The 17213-nt window shown below is 41.4% G+C and overlaps 1 pseudogene across 1 annotated transcript in view; it reads right to left on the minus strand.

Moving 5' to 3' along the window:
- The window catches only part of LOC308610503 (putative helicase senataxin), a 69848-nt pseudogene that overhangs the window by 11379 nt on the left and 41256 nt on the right, over positions 1 to 17213 (minus strand). Inside the window, exons 12-20 of the transcript in view lie at positions 15653 to 15885; positions 14425 to 14592; positions 13604 to 13754; positions 8347 to 8448; positions 8042 to 8178; positions 6772 to 6843; positions 4927 to 5076; positions 3644 to 3750; positions 207 to 394 (exon numbers count right to left, since the gene is read on the minus strand). The product of the transcript in view is annotated as a putative helicase senataxin (transcript). The remainder of the gene's footprint in view (positions 1 to 206; positions 395 to 3643; positions 3751 to 4926; positions 5077 to 6771; positions 6844 to 8041; positions 8179 to 8346; positions 8449 to 13603; positions 13755 to 14424; positions 14593 to 15652; positions 15886 to 17213) is intronic.

Consider the following 17213-nt stretch of genomic DNA (forward strand, 5'->3'; position numbering starts at 1 on the left):
CTTCTGGGTAGTATCAATAGGGGTTGGGTTTATCCCTTTCTTTTCATTTATCTGCATTTGCTACAATCAATAGGACTTTTGTAATTAAAATTATTAAACCTTTGTGTTTTTAATAACAAGACCTAAAAGCACAACAAAAGAGCTATTCTTCCTAAGCAGCCAAACCTACAAATAAAACAGGTGAACATGCAATGAACAGAGCTCACCTATTTGTTTTCAAGTTCCTGTTATAAATGTAATTAGAAGGGAAGAGACATATGTCTGGGTGCATCCTGTACTGAATGGTGAGCTGTAAGACAGGCAGCCTGCCAATCACGTTGTGCTCCACGTTCTCTTCCAGAAGGTTGTAGAAGCGGGCCATCATCGACTGGTCATAGCCATACTCCTGGGCCTTCTGAAAGGAGGAAAACAAAACAATAATCTGCAAGAATTCATGTGTACTTTTCCCACTATTAAAAAAAAAATCACTGACCTCTCAAATGTACAAGGTATTACCAACAACCAAAGATTCAGAGAGAGAAGATATTTCCGACTCCAGCCCTAGAAAAGCCATGTAGCTTGACTACAAAAGTTAAGGTATTTTCCCCTTATTTAGAAAACCCACATACTGCTTATGAACGAGATGTGATCTTGTGAATGACCACAACTCTCGCTATTTTGGTGCTAACAGGGGTCACCTGAAAGAATCAATGATAAAAGCAGCAAAGAACTGTAACACAGATTTTAACAATTATTTCTGGGCTATGCTATCACAACTAGAAATAATGAATGCCATTGTAAATAAGCCTCTGAAAGACCACTTTCTTCATCCATCCATCATATACCAAGCAGCTAAAATTTGGGGTGCTGACAGTCTACAGTGAAGATCAAATGTCACAGAGCTTACATTCTAGTGGAGGACACAGGCAACTAAGTTGATTTCATAAATCCAAGAAAGGGTTACAAACCTGTGATCTGAAACACAGTGACTTAATTGACAAACGAAGAAAACTGTCTTAATGTTATCACGGTCGTGCCTTGGGATATACTTTTCAATGGTAGCATCATATCAAGATTCAAAAAGTATTACGTCTTAAATAATCTAGAAGCAAAAAATGTGCTCTGGAAAACCCACTAGGATGATGCAATCTTTATGAGGGACGTTGACAATATGAGCGTTGAAGATGTATGTGCAAAGTTTTAATAAACCTGTTTCACAAACTATCAGAGTGGAGAAAACAGGCGTTACTTCTTATTTATATTAGTTATATATGTGATTATTTACATATGTGATATTAAATAGGTTTCTATAATTAAAGAGAATATTTTTAGTAGACATTTGGCAATTTCATCTATACCCCCCAAAGTTTATCTATTCGTTAGCTAAAAAACCTCATTTATTTCACTCTGTGAAAAAAGAAAGAGGTTTATATGAGGTAACACATCTACTTCCAGAAAAAAAAACTGAGTCCATCCTACAAAATGATGGAGATTTTTATGTTTTGACATGAACATATATCCCTGATCTATTTACTGACTGGAAAAAAAGGTAATTTGGTACAGACTGATTCCTCCACCTTTAAACAAGGTCAAAACCTACATACAGGGCTTCCCTGGTGGCACAGTGGTTGAGAGTCTGCCTGCCAATGCAGGACCCAAGGGTTCGAGCCCTGGTCTGGGAAGATCCCACATGCCACGGAGCAGCTGGCCCCATGAGCCACAATTACTGAGCCTGCGCGTCTGGAGCCTGTGCTCCGCAACAAGAGAGGCCGCGATAGTGAAAGGCCCACGCACCGTGATGTGGAGTGGCCCACACTTGCCACAACTAGAGAAAGCCCTCACACAGAAACGAAGATCCAACACAGCCATAAATTAAAAAAAAAAAAAACTACATACATATACACAAATTTATACATTCCCTATAGCCATCTGACATTCTGAATCTAGTAACTTATTTACTGTCTGTTACCCACTAGAATGTCAGCTTCATGAGGGCAAGGATTTTTTTTTTCTTTGTGGTATGCGGGCCTCTCACTGTTGTGGCCTCTCCCGCTGCGGAGCACAGGCTCTGGACACACAGCCTCAGCAGTCATGGCTCAGCCGCTCCGTGGCTTGTGGGATCTTCCCGGACTGGGACACGAACCCGGGTCCCCTGCATCGGCAGGCGGACTCTCAACCACTGTGCCACCAGGGAAGCCAGAGGCCAGGGATTTTTGTCAATTTTCGTCACTGTCATGACGCCAGAACTTAAAAACAGTGCTTGAATTAGCCTGGCACTCAATGAACACAGACTGAAAAAAAGTCAACACACATGCCCACAAACTGTTCAAATACTCACTAAACTGTTCATAGTACTTATCCGTAGGGTTAGAAAGGCATGCTGAGAAAATTAACTTTGTAATTATTTTCTGAATCTTCTCAATAAGCCTCTATTATTTTTGAAACAGTAAGAAAAGCCCGAATGGATTTTTCTCATTTCTGCTGTTCTTAATCAATCACCAAAGGAGACAGTGAAGTTGAGGCCTATCGACAACCCTTTTCACTAACCACGTGCTAAGGCCCTTCAGGAAGTTAAATCAGTAGGTTTCTGAAATACTGCCACTATTCAAAGAATGCAGGGCAGAGCTGGCTCCTCCTAGGTCTCCACAAGCAGAACCCCCCACAGCAGCTCTGTCCTATGGACAAGGTTTTCACTCAGGGACATGGGCGCTCCTAGGCTACTCCCTTGAACAGTCACGCACGAGTGTCCAGACGTCAAAGAACTGCACTATCATTTTGATGATTCCAAAGTCAAAAACAATACTAACCAAAAAAACCAGCTTTCTTTCCATAACGTAACAGAAATGCTGTGAAAATGGTCTGTTCTCTGGGACAGTTTATGCAGCCACTACTCTCTATTTGTACAAATAATCTATGTATCAGTAAAATGCTCAAATTTCATTAAACTTCAAAACCGTCATCTAGACCTATGAAGATTACCCAAAACATCTGAATCCTGATTCTGCTGTGCATTTCTAGGAGCCATCTTTAGTGAGATTTAAGAAACGAAGTGAAGGGAACCACAACTTTGGTGCTCATCTTCCCACAAGCACAGCCCACAACCTCTTTCCTTTCACCACCTTCCCTTTCAGAGGATGTGAGGGACACCGGCATTTTCCTGTGCTATAGGATACAGAATCCTAAAATTGAAAACGTTACTGTAAGAATAATTTCTCTTTATACTGTTTTCCTCAAATTTGCACATATTGAAAGATAAATCAGGAGGTTGGATTCTATTCCCTGCTTTTAAAGTTTTTCTTTTATTATTGTTTTGGTGTTTATGTTACTAAAATAAATCAGATACAGCCCTTAGAACAGCTGCACACTGCCTTTCCCAAAGGAACAGCCCACTGCACATGGGACATCCTCCTCCTAAACTTCTGGTCTGTGACACTCACACTGCTCCTGTCACACACACATAAGCACATTATGAACAAAGGAACATTTCCGGAGACTTTCACTATGAAGGCTCTCAACAGTGGTTCTCTTTTCTCAGCCATTCCCTATTTATCCTTGCAAATAAGAGATGATGATCCAAGAAAGACCGCCCCACCGCCCAAAACAAAAAAAAAAACCCAAACAAGCCCCTTCCACTTTAAAGCAACACGAATGTGAAAAAACATACCATAGAAATGACTGTGGGAGGGAGCTGCTTAGATCTCCTACAAGGATGAGCTTGTTGCAACGATGTATGAGTGGAGTAAGAGTTTCAACTTCACAAGACTGTCCGGCCTTGGTAAGAGAGTACAGAATGGAGACATAATCAGAATTATCTCTATTATTTATTTATCCATATACAGTCTATCCAATTCACAAGTGTCCTAACCATTCAGAAACATACAGTTTCTCCTTCTGCACCAAAGATCAAAAATAAGAACTTCCTTTGGTTAGAAAACAAAACAACAAAAACATTCTAAACGCCAAAGCGGGGGAAAAAAACCCACACACGTTTTGAAGTCAGCCACCACTCAGGTGCCACTACCACCTGGGAAGCAGCCCATAAGCAAGAAGGGCCATGTCATGTCCCCAGTTTGTCTTCTTTGTCCCTGCTGGGTACATGGCTGGGGGGACTGTGTGTCTGTGTGCCCCACCCCCTCTCTCTTCCTTGCTCCTCAGTAGGCCACTTCAGTTGCAAGACTCAAGCTTCTTTTCAATTCAATGACATTTCCTTCAATTATTTCATCACTTCCATCTTTTCTATTCCTTCGTTTTGGTGAATACTGGATCTTGGATCTCCTGGATGGGTTCTCTGTACCTCATTTTCCATCTCTTTTGTCTTCTGGCTCTACATTCTGGCAAACAGTAGGTACCCAATAAATGTTTGCTCAATGAATGAAGTAGAAATAAAGATGTTAGCTGAAAATACGGTGGCTCAGAGCTGTCCAGAGTTATATTAAAAATGCTTCAAAAGGTCACCAGAGGGCTTCCCTGGTGGCGCAGTGGTTGAGAGTCCGCCTGCCGATGCAGGGGACACGGGCTCGTGCCCCGGTCCGGGAAGATCCCACATGCCGCGGAGCAGCTGGGCCCATGAGCCATGGCCGCTGAGCCTGTGCGTCCAGAGACTGTGCACCACAACGGGAGAGGCCACAACAGTGAGAGGGCCACGTACCGCAAAAAAAAAAAAAAACAAAAGGTAACCAGAGATATCCCAAGCAGGAGCTAGAATAATCCTTGGGAGGGATTTTATGAAGAACAATCAGGAATCTCTAAGACTACAGTCCCAATACTGAAAAAGCAATTTTCATCGTGGTGGGTCATTAGCAGCGTATTTCAACATAAGAGAATACATATGTAATGGCAGGTCAAAATCAGATGCAAAGACCACTTTGTCAACATCTCGGCAGCCACTCTTCATCTAAGACTTACTCTTTACTCCTAGCAAAGCTGTATGGCCGACTGCTTACTGACCTCATCAACAATGACACAACTAAAGGGGACACCCCCTTGCCCACGGAAAGCAGCCTCGAGCAGCAAACCACCACTCGTGCTCAGTGTGCAGCAGATGATGTGGGACTCTAAGATGATGATGTTCTGTGTCTTTTGTGGGCATCCTTGAACCTAAGAGAATAAAAGTTCATCAACATTCAGTTGTATATAAATTCTTAACTACACTTATTATGTGGCAGAATAATGTCTAGTAAATGTTAGGTAGGAACCTCAAGCCTAGAAAAGAGAAGAAACATTCAAGATAATCAGGAGCCACCAGAAAGAACACTTTGCAGTGGAGTCTAATCTCAGAACATGAGTTAATAATAAGCACATTAAGAAAAATTTATTCAGGTTTAATTTGGTCGAAGTGGATTACAATTCTTACAGCCTGACGTATGAGGGAAGGTATCAGAATAAGCAAAGATTAAGTAATTCTACTGAGTTGTGAAGCAATTATCTGAGTAAAACCAGGATCAGAACTAAGCCTGAACATACACTTTGCTGTTAGTTTTTAAGTATGTAATATTGTTCTTTTATAAGGGATAGTACCAACAAAAACGCCTGTGAAACTGACAAGCATTCTAGTTCCACAGTGAAATCCAACAACCTTGGTCCAGACTATAATGGAATAAACTGTGATGGAGACTAACAGTATGAATGACACCTCACAATGCATATCATTCAGTGTTCAAATTAATAAACTAGTACTCTCATCATAGATTCAGGTAGCCTATCTCCCCTCCTGAAAAAGCTGTCGTGAATCATCCCTGAACATGTGATAGATTCAACCATGGATGCCAAGGCATGTATGTGAAGAGAGGGTGGCAACTGTGGCCTTCTGGTGCTCACATGTTAACTGTCACATACCTCTCCTTTCAGCTATCTAATGAGTAAAACTGCCAAGTACAATTAATTTAATGGCCCACAGAACAATGTGATCAGCGGCAAAAACCATAATACTTGTAAACATGGACTTCATCCTTAAATGTGGGAAGATTAATTTTGGGCTCAGCTTAAAGTTTTATTAAAAAGCTTTCCACATAACTTTTGATTTAAATAAACAAACTGCTAGTGGAAATACACATTAAGTTCAATTATATTTATTTAGTCACACAGAGAAGTCAATAATACATTCAAGAGGAAAACCTCAGCTCAAATATACAAATACCATTACCGGTTGAGTATTACCCTCTCTTTCCCTGACTGCTAATTCATTTCATTAAGGGCTGCATACTGGTGATGGGGTACACACCTGGCTCATTCTAGCTTTGACCAATATAAATGTTAGTTGATATTTTTATATCCAAAGAAAACTGGGAAAAGTTATACATGTTATAGAAGGATTTTTTGTGATCAGAAACAAGTAAAAGGAGTGTATGCTTTCAGCCAAAAACTGAGAAAAAAGGTGCTTATATTTCTTGGGCCACATCCCAGCCACTGTCACTCTACCTGAATTCAGATGTGTATTTTTTTTCCTGTATCTTCAAATAGTTACTTATTTATTTATTTATTTGGCTACGCTGGGTCTTAGTTGTGGCATGTGGGATCTTCCCTGCAGCGTGTGGGATCTTTTAGTTGCAGCATGAGGGATCTTTTAGTTGTAGCATGCGGGCTCTTAGTTGCAGCACATGGGATCTAGTTCCCTGACCAGGAATTACACCCACACCCCCTGCAATGGAAGCAGAGTCCTAACCACTGGACAGCCAGGGAATTCCCCCAAATTTTTAAATGTAATTGAGAAAAGACCACAGGTTGTCTGAACTATTTCATAATTTTAAAAAAGAAAAAGTAATACCAGTAAAGTGCTACAGGTGAACTACTTACCTCTTTAATTTTAGAAGAAAGCTCCTGCCTTTCTTGTGAAACTTTGGCCATTTTTTCATCTAATTCTTGCCTCTGGAAAAAATCAGAATGCCATCATTAAAATTAAATTAAGCATTTTAAAATGCTTTCCAATGGACTGCCTCACATTTCAAAAGGGTGAGCCAGTACTTTACCAATGAAAAACTGATTCGCCCAGTGTGTTTTCTCTATACCAGTCTTTCTGTATTGCTGTGTGTCAGAGTTTAGCTAAGCTACTCCATGGTACTGATGCCCTGGCATCCATTTTGTTTGGCCAAGCAGCCTGCAGAGACCCCAAACTAACACTAGGCCCCTTCACACACATGCACGCCCTAGATGGAAGCCCGTGGAGTCACCGGCCCACCAGCCAACATAAGCTCTTGTGATCAACAGTCTCCTCTGCCATCCAGTGCCTTCCCCTTATATGCCCTTTAGATAAGAGACCCTCTAAGCTACTTACCAAAACCCTGCTCTTTCAGTTAAAATTGGCCAATCCAGCCCTAGCCTGGGAACCCCAAAGTACTCCACGCATGGACTCTGATAATGACATGTGCGCCAGGGCCTGCCTCTCTCTGTCTGCACTCTCCCTTGACCTGCCTGTCATGCCCCACGAGACATGCCTTATACCTTCCTCAAGACCTGTGAAAATAAACTTCTCTATTTCGCTTTCTCTTGTGGTCTGTTTTTAAACATCAGCTCATTGTCCAGCAACCCGACAACCAGCACCCCATGCTTCAATCAGTAGGTGCTAATTTGATAAATTCTTTTATTTTTTGTGGCCCCCCTGTGCAGCATGAGGGATGCTCATGAGGAACTAGGGTTCCCTGAGCAGGGATCAAACCTGAGCTCCCTTCAGTGTAAGTGCAGATTCTTAACCACTGGACCACCAGGGAAGTCCAATAAATTCTTAATAGTGTGTATGATTCAGTTCTGTTCAGAGTACTGCAGGTACGCTTTCTGCTTAAGCAGGCCAACCCTTGGGGCATCACTTACGTGTTATCTACTCTGCCTTCATGCTATTAACAGTGGCGTTCAGTGGCTAAAACAGACTGCACGTGGCCTGCAAAGTCTGAAATACTTACTATCTTGTTCTTTTAAAAAAAGGTTAACCCCTAATGTAAGGCATACCATCTCTGTGTACATTTTTGTACACAAATTATGCTATTCCACAATGAAAGAATGGCATCAAATACTCACCAACTAGTTTATCTATGAGCTTTTAAAAAACACTGATCAAGACATGTTTAGATACCTGTAGTTCCCTTCCACCTCGGCATAAAGCACGCTGGCGAGAAAGTTCATCTAGTTGATGATCTAGAAATTCCTTTCTTCTGTGAATCTCATGAATATGAGAAGGTAAGTCTTTTTCATTAAAAAAAAGATAAAAAGCTGTTGATTCTAACAAATACACACATATGCATACAAATGAGAAGGAAAACTAGCTTTCAAAACTAGACTACTTCTAGGGTCTCCAAATTACCTTTAATGCCCATGCCATTTTCTACCATACAAAAAGAAACAGAAATCAATTTATATATACCTTTATTCAGTACTTACTCATTCTGTGGTTAACTTGGCTCTCCAAACTGAATTTTAGGACCTCAGTATTAATACACTTTTCTGGACCTAGACGTACTAAATTTATATCTCCACAGTTTCCTGTTGATAGAAGTCACACTTAGAGGTTAATAAGAATGCTGTCAATTTCTGTACATAATAATTATTTCTAAGCAAATATATTAACAATCAGAGAAAGGAGCTAACATGAACTATTAATCAACCAAATACCTGGAACTGCGCTAGAGGTTCCACACACATTCTTTTAGATTTGCTTCATAAGAATCCTATAAGGCAAGGATTTATTTCCACCTAATAAAAGCTACTGAGGTTGCACAAGCAGTACACTGCAGAGTTGAGATTCTATTACACTAATGCTTCTCAAACTATGTTCTATACATCACTCCATGGTAAGATGTATTTGGGAAATGGCGAGTGAAAATAAAACAAATTTCTTGACCATAGGATATTTCGAAGATGAAGACTTTTCTCTATTAATGCAGGTCTGAATTCCCCAAACAGAATCTTACAGGACCATCAAATGCTTTTCTGCAGAATACTGAGAACCACGGTTTTGAAACACTGTTCCACATCACAATGCCACTCCAGGATCTAAGGGACACAAGATGCTGGAAATTCTGGAATATGGTAATTCCAAAAACTGTCAGCATCATTTAACTGGTTTATTAACCACATTTTAATTTTAGGTTAGCACATTTCAGATATTATTTAATCTAAAAGTCTCCCAATGCTTCACTGAACTACTAAACTATAGCAATCATGCAGCGTTTATTAGCACTTATCCCAATCTGACACATCACATACTTGATTGCTATCTCCTTCCACTGAATCCAAGTCCCATAAGAACCAGGTTTTGTTTTGGTCACAGCCTAGAAGCGCAGCTGGCACGTAAGTACAATAAACATACACTGAATGAATAAATGAACTCATTATACAACTGTTCACACATATTTTTGTTCCTAGTTCAGCTCATTCTTCTAAAATTTGAAGCCATCTTCTCTGACCAACATTTACTTGAAGGTGTCAAAATTGCTAACTTGTGTTTCTACCAGAAAGGTGGATGAGATTTATAGCCACTATAAGCATCTAAAAATGCTCTAGAAATTAAAACAGACATCCTTTAAATTGCAGGGTGAGCTCAGAAGGATGTAAGATAAATTCCTAGGGGCCAAAAACAAAGAGAAAGGTGAAAAACAGAGGTGAAAGCCCCTGAGCTGCTGTGGCTTCCCTGGAGGGAACAGGGTGAGGGCTGGTCACTCTCTAGATGCTTAGGTGTTTGTTTTTTCATTTACATACAATCAAATGCAGAGATTTAAAAATCCTTAGTTCTACAGAGTTTGACAAATATCTACATCAGCAAAACTACCATTCCAATCAACATATAGAAATTGTATAATGGGGGCTTGGATTTTAACGTCCACTAGAAAGCAAGAGGGCATGCAAGTGGTGGAGGGATGAAAAAGACATGAATCTATATTGGCCTGGGCTTAGCTGGGAAAAAAAACTCTCTTCTAGGACTTTCCAACTATAGGCCCATGCCACATGTGGACTTAGAGCTTAAACACATAATACAGAGAATGACAAAGGTGACCCAACCAAAATACAGTTGAGATTTTAAAAATGAGAATACAGTGAACAATGTTATACCAATATATTTGAAAACCTAAGGTGAAGTGGAGATTTTTCTTGAATAATATGAATTAGCAAAACTCACTCAAATGTAGAAAACTTGAATAAACCAACAATTAAAGACATTCAGCACACAGAAACTTACCCATCTGTCAAAAAACAGACAAAAAACAAACAAACAAGAAGCCCCCCAAAAAACAACACTAAAAACAAATTAACCTTCAAATAACAGGTAATTCCCTGTCATATATGAAACATCCCAAATAAATGTCTGTATAATTCCTTTTTTTTTTTTTTTTTGTGGTTCACGGGACTCTTACTGCTCTGGCCTCTCCCGTTGTGGAGCACAGGCTCCAGACGCACCGGCTCAGCAGCCATGGCTTATGGGCCCAGCCTCTCTGTGGCACGTGGGATCCTCCCGGACCAGGGCACGAACACATGTCCTCTGCATCGGCAGGCAGACTCTCAACCACTATGGCACCAGGAAAGCCCTGAAAACTTCATTTTTAAAGTCTGTATAACTTCAATACTAAAACCAAAGATATGACAAAGAAAAATTATAGGCTGCCGTCAGTTAAAAAAATCAATAGCAATCCAGCAATGTGGTAAAAAAATAATAGTACACAACCAAGCAGACCTTATTCTAGGAATCAAAGATATTTTCAAATTAGTAAAGCATTGTAGGGAATTCCCTGGCAGTCCAGTGGTTAGGACTCGGCACTTTCACTGCCATGGGCCTGGTTTCAAACCCTGGTCGGGGAACTCAGATCCCTTAAGCCTCAGGGTATGGAAAGAAAGAAGAAAAGAAAGAAAGAAAGAAAAGAAAAGGGGCTTCCCTGGTTGCGCAGTGGTTGAGAGTCTGCCTGCCGATGCAGGGGACAGAGATTCGTGCCCCAGTCCGGGAAGATCCCATATGCCGTGGAGCGGCTAGGCCCGGGAGCCATGGCGTCCAGACCCTGTGCTCCGCAACGGGAGAGGCCACAACAGTGAGAGGCCAGCGTACCACACACACAAAAAAAAAAAGGAAAGGAAAAGAAAGGAAAGAAAAGAAAGAATTAAAGAAACAAAGAAAAGAAAAGCAGAATTCCCTGGTTAGGACTCTGTGCTTGCACTGCCATATGATGAGGGGGAGGGTTATATGAATGAAAAAATACTGCATGCAGTAAAATTCAACACCCATTAATTAAAAAACTATAATTAGGTGGGGACTTTTTTAACCTGATAAAAGCGTATATACCAAACCCCAGGAACAAACATCACACTTAATGGTGAGATGTCCAAGGTATTTCTGTAAAGGACACCCAGGACCACTGAACATAGTGAAAAGAAGCAAAAACGAAAGTACTGAATAAGAAGAAAAAAGCCGTCTTTACTGACAAGAGATGTCATTTTCTCTCTAACAAAAATATTAAAAATCCAACCTAGACACTACACTTGTGCCACCTTCGTCCCAGCCTTCTCGTGTTGTCAGCCCACACCTGAAAAAGGGCTTATTACCCTCCCTCAGGGAAAGGAAAGTGAAAACCACACGGGAACTGTTCTCGGTTGTATAATTTGATACAACTACTTTGGAGCAGAACCGGGCACTATCTAGAATCAGCACAAATCCTTCAACCCAGCATTCTCATTTCTAGGTATATATACACTAGACCAGTGTTTTTATAAACTCTTTTGACCGTGATCTATAGTATGAGGTACACTTCACATTGAAAGCCAGTACACTCATACCTCACCAATAAAACAGGTTTCACAAAACAATACTTTACCCCTCACTACCTACACTCTAATCTTTTCTGTTCTCTTCTGTTCTATCTTATCTTGTGTAAGTATGCTGGTTCTGATCTCCCTAAACTGATTTCACAATCCACTAACTGGTCACAAGCCACAGTGTGAAAGCACTGCCCTAGCAGCCTGTATGAATACTCAGGAGACGTGAGTAAGAACACAGTACTCCAGTGTACTCCCTTCAGCTGCTGTACAGTACAACACAATACAACTCAGTCACTGCAGTAAACGTTTTCATCCTGCACTGGAGAAACAGGCACAAGTACAGGAATTAAGTTTGAAATAACAAAAAAAAAAGGGAAAGAACTTACATTTCTATCAATGGATAACGAATGAACTGTGCACTCATAGATGAGACACCCTATAGCAGTTAACATGAATGACCGTATCCATATACAGCGATACATAAAGTCATAGTTCTCACAAACATAATGGTGAGTAGAAAAGTTGCCGTTCACAATGCATTTTCAGTTTTAAAAGCAAATGACCTCTAGATGTAGCTAATACATGTGCAATAAAAGGGGAAATATGTGTGATCCTTGCGAAGACAGACGACACATCCTGGCTGCTCCGCAGCTGGTGTGGCCACGGGACTAAGTTCTGGCCAAAAGGAAATAAGCAGAGGTGCTACTGGCAGCGTCTCAGAACTTTCCTTAAAGCACAGCTAGTATATCTGTCCCTTTTTCCTTGCACTTGCTAGATGGGAATACTGGTGCTGGAGCAGCTGTTTCTGACCATGAGGTGCACTAAGGAGTGGGGGGTCCCACGTAGTGCAGCAACAAGGTAGAAAGACCCTAGGTCTCTGAACACTCGGAAGTAGAGTCATCACGCCAGTATCATCCCTCAGCTGCCCATCTCTGGGCTTCTGAGTAAGAAGGAAATAAACTTCTATCATAGTTAAGCCACTGTAGTTGGAGTGTCTATTATTTGCAACCCAATTGAATCTTAACTGATTTAGGTCACTGCCAGGTAACATCAAGGAAAATAAAATTTGCTTAGGGAAGACGAGATACATGTGCTTAGAAGAGCAGCCCGACCCAGAGCCATAACCACGCCACTCAGGATGGCTGGTGTGAGAGGAGGTGTTAAGGTTAAGTGCACAGAAATGACTTTACACATTCGCTCAAGCATTCCGAATCCTCGGTGGCAATGCTCTTCAATCTGTCAACTGTACTGAAAAGACTTGTCCCTGTGGTATACTTTACATCTCAACTCCTCAGCTTCTCCGCCTATAAAATGTAGATAGGTTATTTATTGCATGGCTCAGAGGATTACTCTGAGTACTGACACATAGTGAGCACTCGGTAACCATAAGTGATGACTGCTCTAGCTTTTGTGTCACTAAACATCTACTAAGTCCCAACTGAGTGCCAGGCACTGTTCCAGGCACGGGGGTTACTACAATGAACACATTTTTAAAAGCCCTTGCCTTGGTGGACCTCGTTATATTCTAGCTAGACTGAACCATCCACGGTTCTCTGGCTTCTGGTCCTTTTTATGTACAGTAAGTTCCACCAGAGTCCTCTCCCCACTTCACTTCCTCATTGCTCTTCCACGTTTCATCTTAGATATCATTTCCTCTAAAAGTCTTCCCTAACCCCTACACAACTGAATCAAGGGCTGCTCTAAGGTGTTTCAAACGGCACAGGGCCTGGCACAGAATAAATGCTCCAAAATATTCAGTAAACAAAGCAGTAAGTACACATGGGCCACAGCCTCAAGTAGAAAAAATGACCAGAACTGGCTTGCTCTTTGTCATTCAAAGTTACCACACTAAACACTGAAAACAAAAACAAATGAAAAGCCCACATAAGTATCATACCTAAAGGATTCTTCTTGTCTTTACACTTCTCGTTGAATTCAAGCATAATTTTTTTCGTAAGTTCATCAACAGCTGTATTGGAAGGTGCACACACAAGGACACGGTTTTGTTTGATTTTGGCATTGGAGTTCTCATCTGAATGCCCCCTCCTCTGGTTCGACAATTTGCAACAAATAAACAAACAAGAAAACAAACAATACTGATAAGCTCTATTGTGCAGTGTTATAGTTCTTCTCTACTGTCACATATATTTGAAAGTTCCCCTAATAACTAGTTAAAAGTAAATAAAAGCACCTACATCTTACACTGATGTTAAAAAATTAACCTGGCTGGGAATTCCCTGGCCAACGAGTGGTTAGGACGCAGTGCTCTTACTGCCAAGGGCCCAGGTTTGATCCCTGGTCGGGGATCTAAGATCCCACATGCCGCATGGTGTGCCCGAAAAAATAAATTACTCTGGCATAAAATCTAACTTCTCTGAGCCTTACCTTACTATCCACTTATTTTATTCAATGTTCAATCCAAAATGTAACCCAGGAATACATTCAAGATTGTCTCCTGGGATTAGCCGTGACCTATAATAAAGCCCGAAGACCACTATTCTAGCCCTTAGAATTAGTTTCACACAAGATAACATTTTCTGTTCCTTTTATTTCTTATAACCTTCTCTACCTCTGCTACCGCTTTATCTGATATAGTTCCACACAGTATCAAAAAGATACACAGAAGTGAAGGGAAAAACACACTTTAGTACTTATTTACACGGTAAAGTGAAACAACATACTCAATTAAGGGCACCGATGCCCTCGTGCACACTCTACCTCTGTCAGTAGGCGGTACAGGAGGCCCACAATGGTTTTTGATTTTCCTGTCCCGGGTGGTCCATGAATCAGACAGATCTTGGCAACTGCTGGGGAGTGTTTCACCATGGCATATGCAGTTTCTATCGCTTTCTTTTGGTCTTCATTGAAATCTTTTAGGTAGGCGATCTATACAAAAGACACTAGTGAGAACGAGCGGTTCTTCCTGGGATGGCACAGGAGAGCGAGAGAGTGGAAGACATCTGTTTGAACTGCTGCTGACCTTTGTCAGACAGAAGCTTTGGTGATGATCAGGCAAAACCCCAAAATGACCCTTAATCTAAGAACCACTTTCACTACTGGAAAGAGCTACTGATGAGTCTACAGGCCTCAGTCCACCTACAACCACAACAACTATATTTTTATTTGTGATTCTTATAAAGATGATCACAATAAACTGTTTTGTACTTTTCTTCTTTTTATTCCGTGGTTCTTCCCATTTTAGTCAATCCTCTCTTTAGACAGTAAAAACATTCCAAGACTTCCTTTCCTAACACAAGTGATACAGTCAAAACAACAGGGATTTGGGGTCAGATCTGAGTCTACACCTCAGATTCACTCAAACGCTAGGTCTCTAAACTCCTAACCTCTCTGGGCTTCAGGCTTTGACAATCATTAAATCTGGGATTCCTTAGAGGGTGGGAACTGACTGAGAAAATGCATATGAAAGTCCTAACACAAGACAGGGGTTCAAATAACATTCCTTTCCTTCCGCCTGTCTCTGTGTTAATTTCCTGGAACTTACACCCAACTCTTACAACAATGAGAAATATGTGTTCACACAAAAATCACAACTTCGTCGTCGCACTGACAACAGTACCAGTCAATGCTCCACTGATCATTCAAATGCAAAAGTCATTCCATTAAACCTCCTCTTACTCCTGTATTTAATTACCTAACAAACAGTTAAGTAGGATGTTCACCTCACATTTTAATGCTGCTCTGCAAGCATGTTTTCAATTCCCTTTTGGACTCTACCTTTTTTCCTGAGGTAAGCTGACTAACTTAACACAAAGAACTACTTTGCAATATTAAAGAAAACTAAGCACTAAAAACGTCACTGGGCACACATGGTGACTATGTCTTTGTTGTAGACAACAGGGAATGTGTGACAGATAAAAATAACATGCTTTAACATCTTGACATGAAATGTTCTGACTTTCCCTGTTATCAAATGACTGTCACTCACAATTCTCTCAGATGCTGTAGTTAGTAAATCTTTTGTACAGAAGTCCATGGGGTTTGGATTCAGAACGGCTCTGGCCAGTTGGTTCCGACCACTCAGCAAAGACATGGCTTTCAACTTCCTCTGTGTAGTCACCAGAGAGCTGATTACAAGACATTTCACGAATTCATTTAAATTGACGGGTAAATTATGTTGAGTCTGGATGGAAAGGGAACACTCAGATTTCCCATTACGCACTATTATCAAGAAGGAGAAAAAGCAATTTCAGTTACCAGTGAATAACAGTGTCCAGTTAAAAAGGTTATTCAGAACAAGGTGTTTTGTAACTTTTTTTTGTGTGTGGTATGCAGCCCTCTCTCAATGTTGTGGCCTCTCCCGTTGCAGAGCACAGGCTCCGGACACGCAGGCTCAGCGGCCATGGCTCACGGGCCTAGCCGCTCTGTGGCACGTGGGGTCTTCTCAGACCGGGGCACGAACCCATGTCCCCTGCATCGGCAGGCGGACTCTCAACCGCTGCGCCACCAGGGAAGCCCTGTAACATGTTTTTTATACATCATTTAAATAATTTTCTCAGTAAGTATCTACTGACTGCCTCCTAAGAACCAGGAAACATTTCTGTCCTCTGGAGGCTTATTTTTTAGAAGAAGGGGGCAGATAAGCAAATAAACATGTCAGGTGATGGTAAGTGCTAGGAAGAAAGCCGAGAAGGGGGATGAGGAAGTGATGAGGGTTGTGAGGGAGTGTTGTTGTAGACAGGAGAGTCAGGGGAGGTTTTCCTGATATGATATTTGAGCAGAGCCATGGCATTAAGTGAGTGAGCCATGCCCGTAACCGGGGAAAGTGGGTTACAGGCAGAGAATCAGCAACTGCAAAGACAATGGGGCAGCGAGGTGCCTGGATTATTTTCACAAAAGGGAGAAGGCCAGAATGGCTAGAAGGAAAAGCAGGGAGAAGCGAGCTAGAAGACCAAGACGGTAAATGCAGCTACACTTCAGAGGGCTCTGCAGTTAACCACTCTGAACATGACTCTGAGTCAGTTCAAGAGCACAGGACAGCTCCGCGCAGGTAAGTGACACACGCTAAGTCACACATTAAAAGAATCACTTATCGCGAATGAAGAATAAACTGCAATGGAAAAAGCACAAGAAGACAACTTAAGAGGCTAAAATCTAGGTAAAAGTGAATGGTCACGTGGGCCAGGAGGCAGCAGGAGAGGTGGCACTTGGATGTAGGATATATGGCTAAGGAAGATCCGACAGGACTTCCTGATGCATTAGATGGAGCATGCGAGGGAAAGCAGGACTCAAGGATGACTCTGAGGTTTTGGGCTGAGCAACTGGAAGAATGGGATGGAGGTCCCACATGCTGAGTTGGGAAAAAACGGAGCAACAGCAGGTGTCAGGCAGTAAATCAAGTGCTTCCTTTTGGAGTAGGTTTGAAATGTCTAATAATCTCCAAATGGAGACGTCAGGTAGTTGGATGCATGAGGAGTTCCGGGAAGGAGACAGAAACCATTGCTAAATCTTAGAAACAGAACTTTGGCAAATGTAACCACTTGTAAGAG

The sequence above is a fragment of the Mesoplodon bidens genome (assembly GCF_964165515.1).
Source record: "Mesoplodon bidens genome assembly, contig: HAP1_SCAFFOLD_123, whole genome shotgun sequence".
In the NCBI taxonomy this organism is placed as follows: domain Eukaryota; kingdom Metazoa; phylum Chordata; class Mammalia; order Artiodactyla; family Ziphiidae; genus Mesoplodon; species Mesoplodon bidens.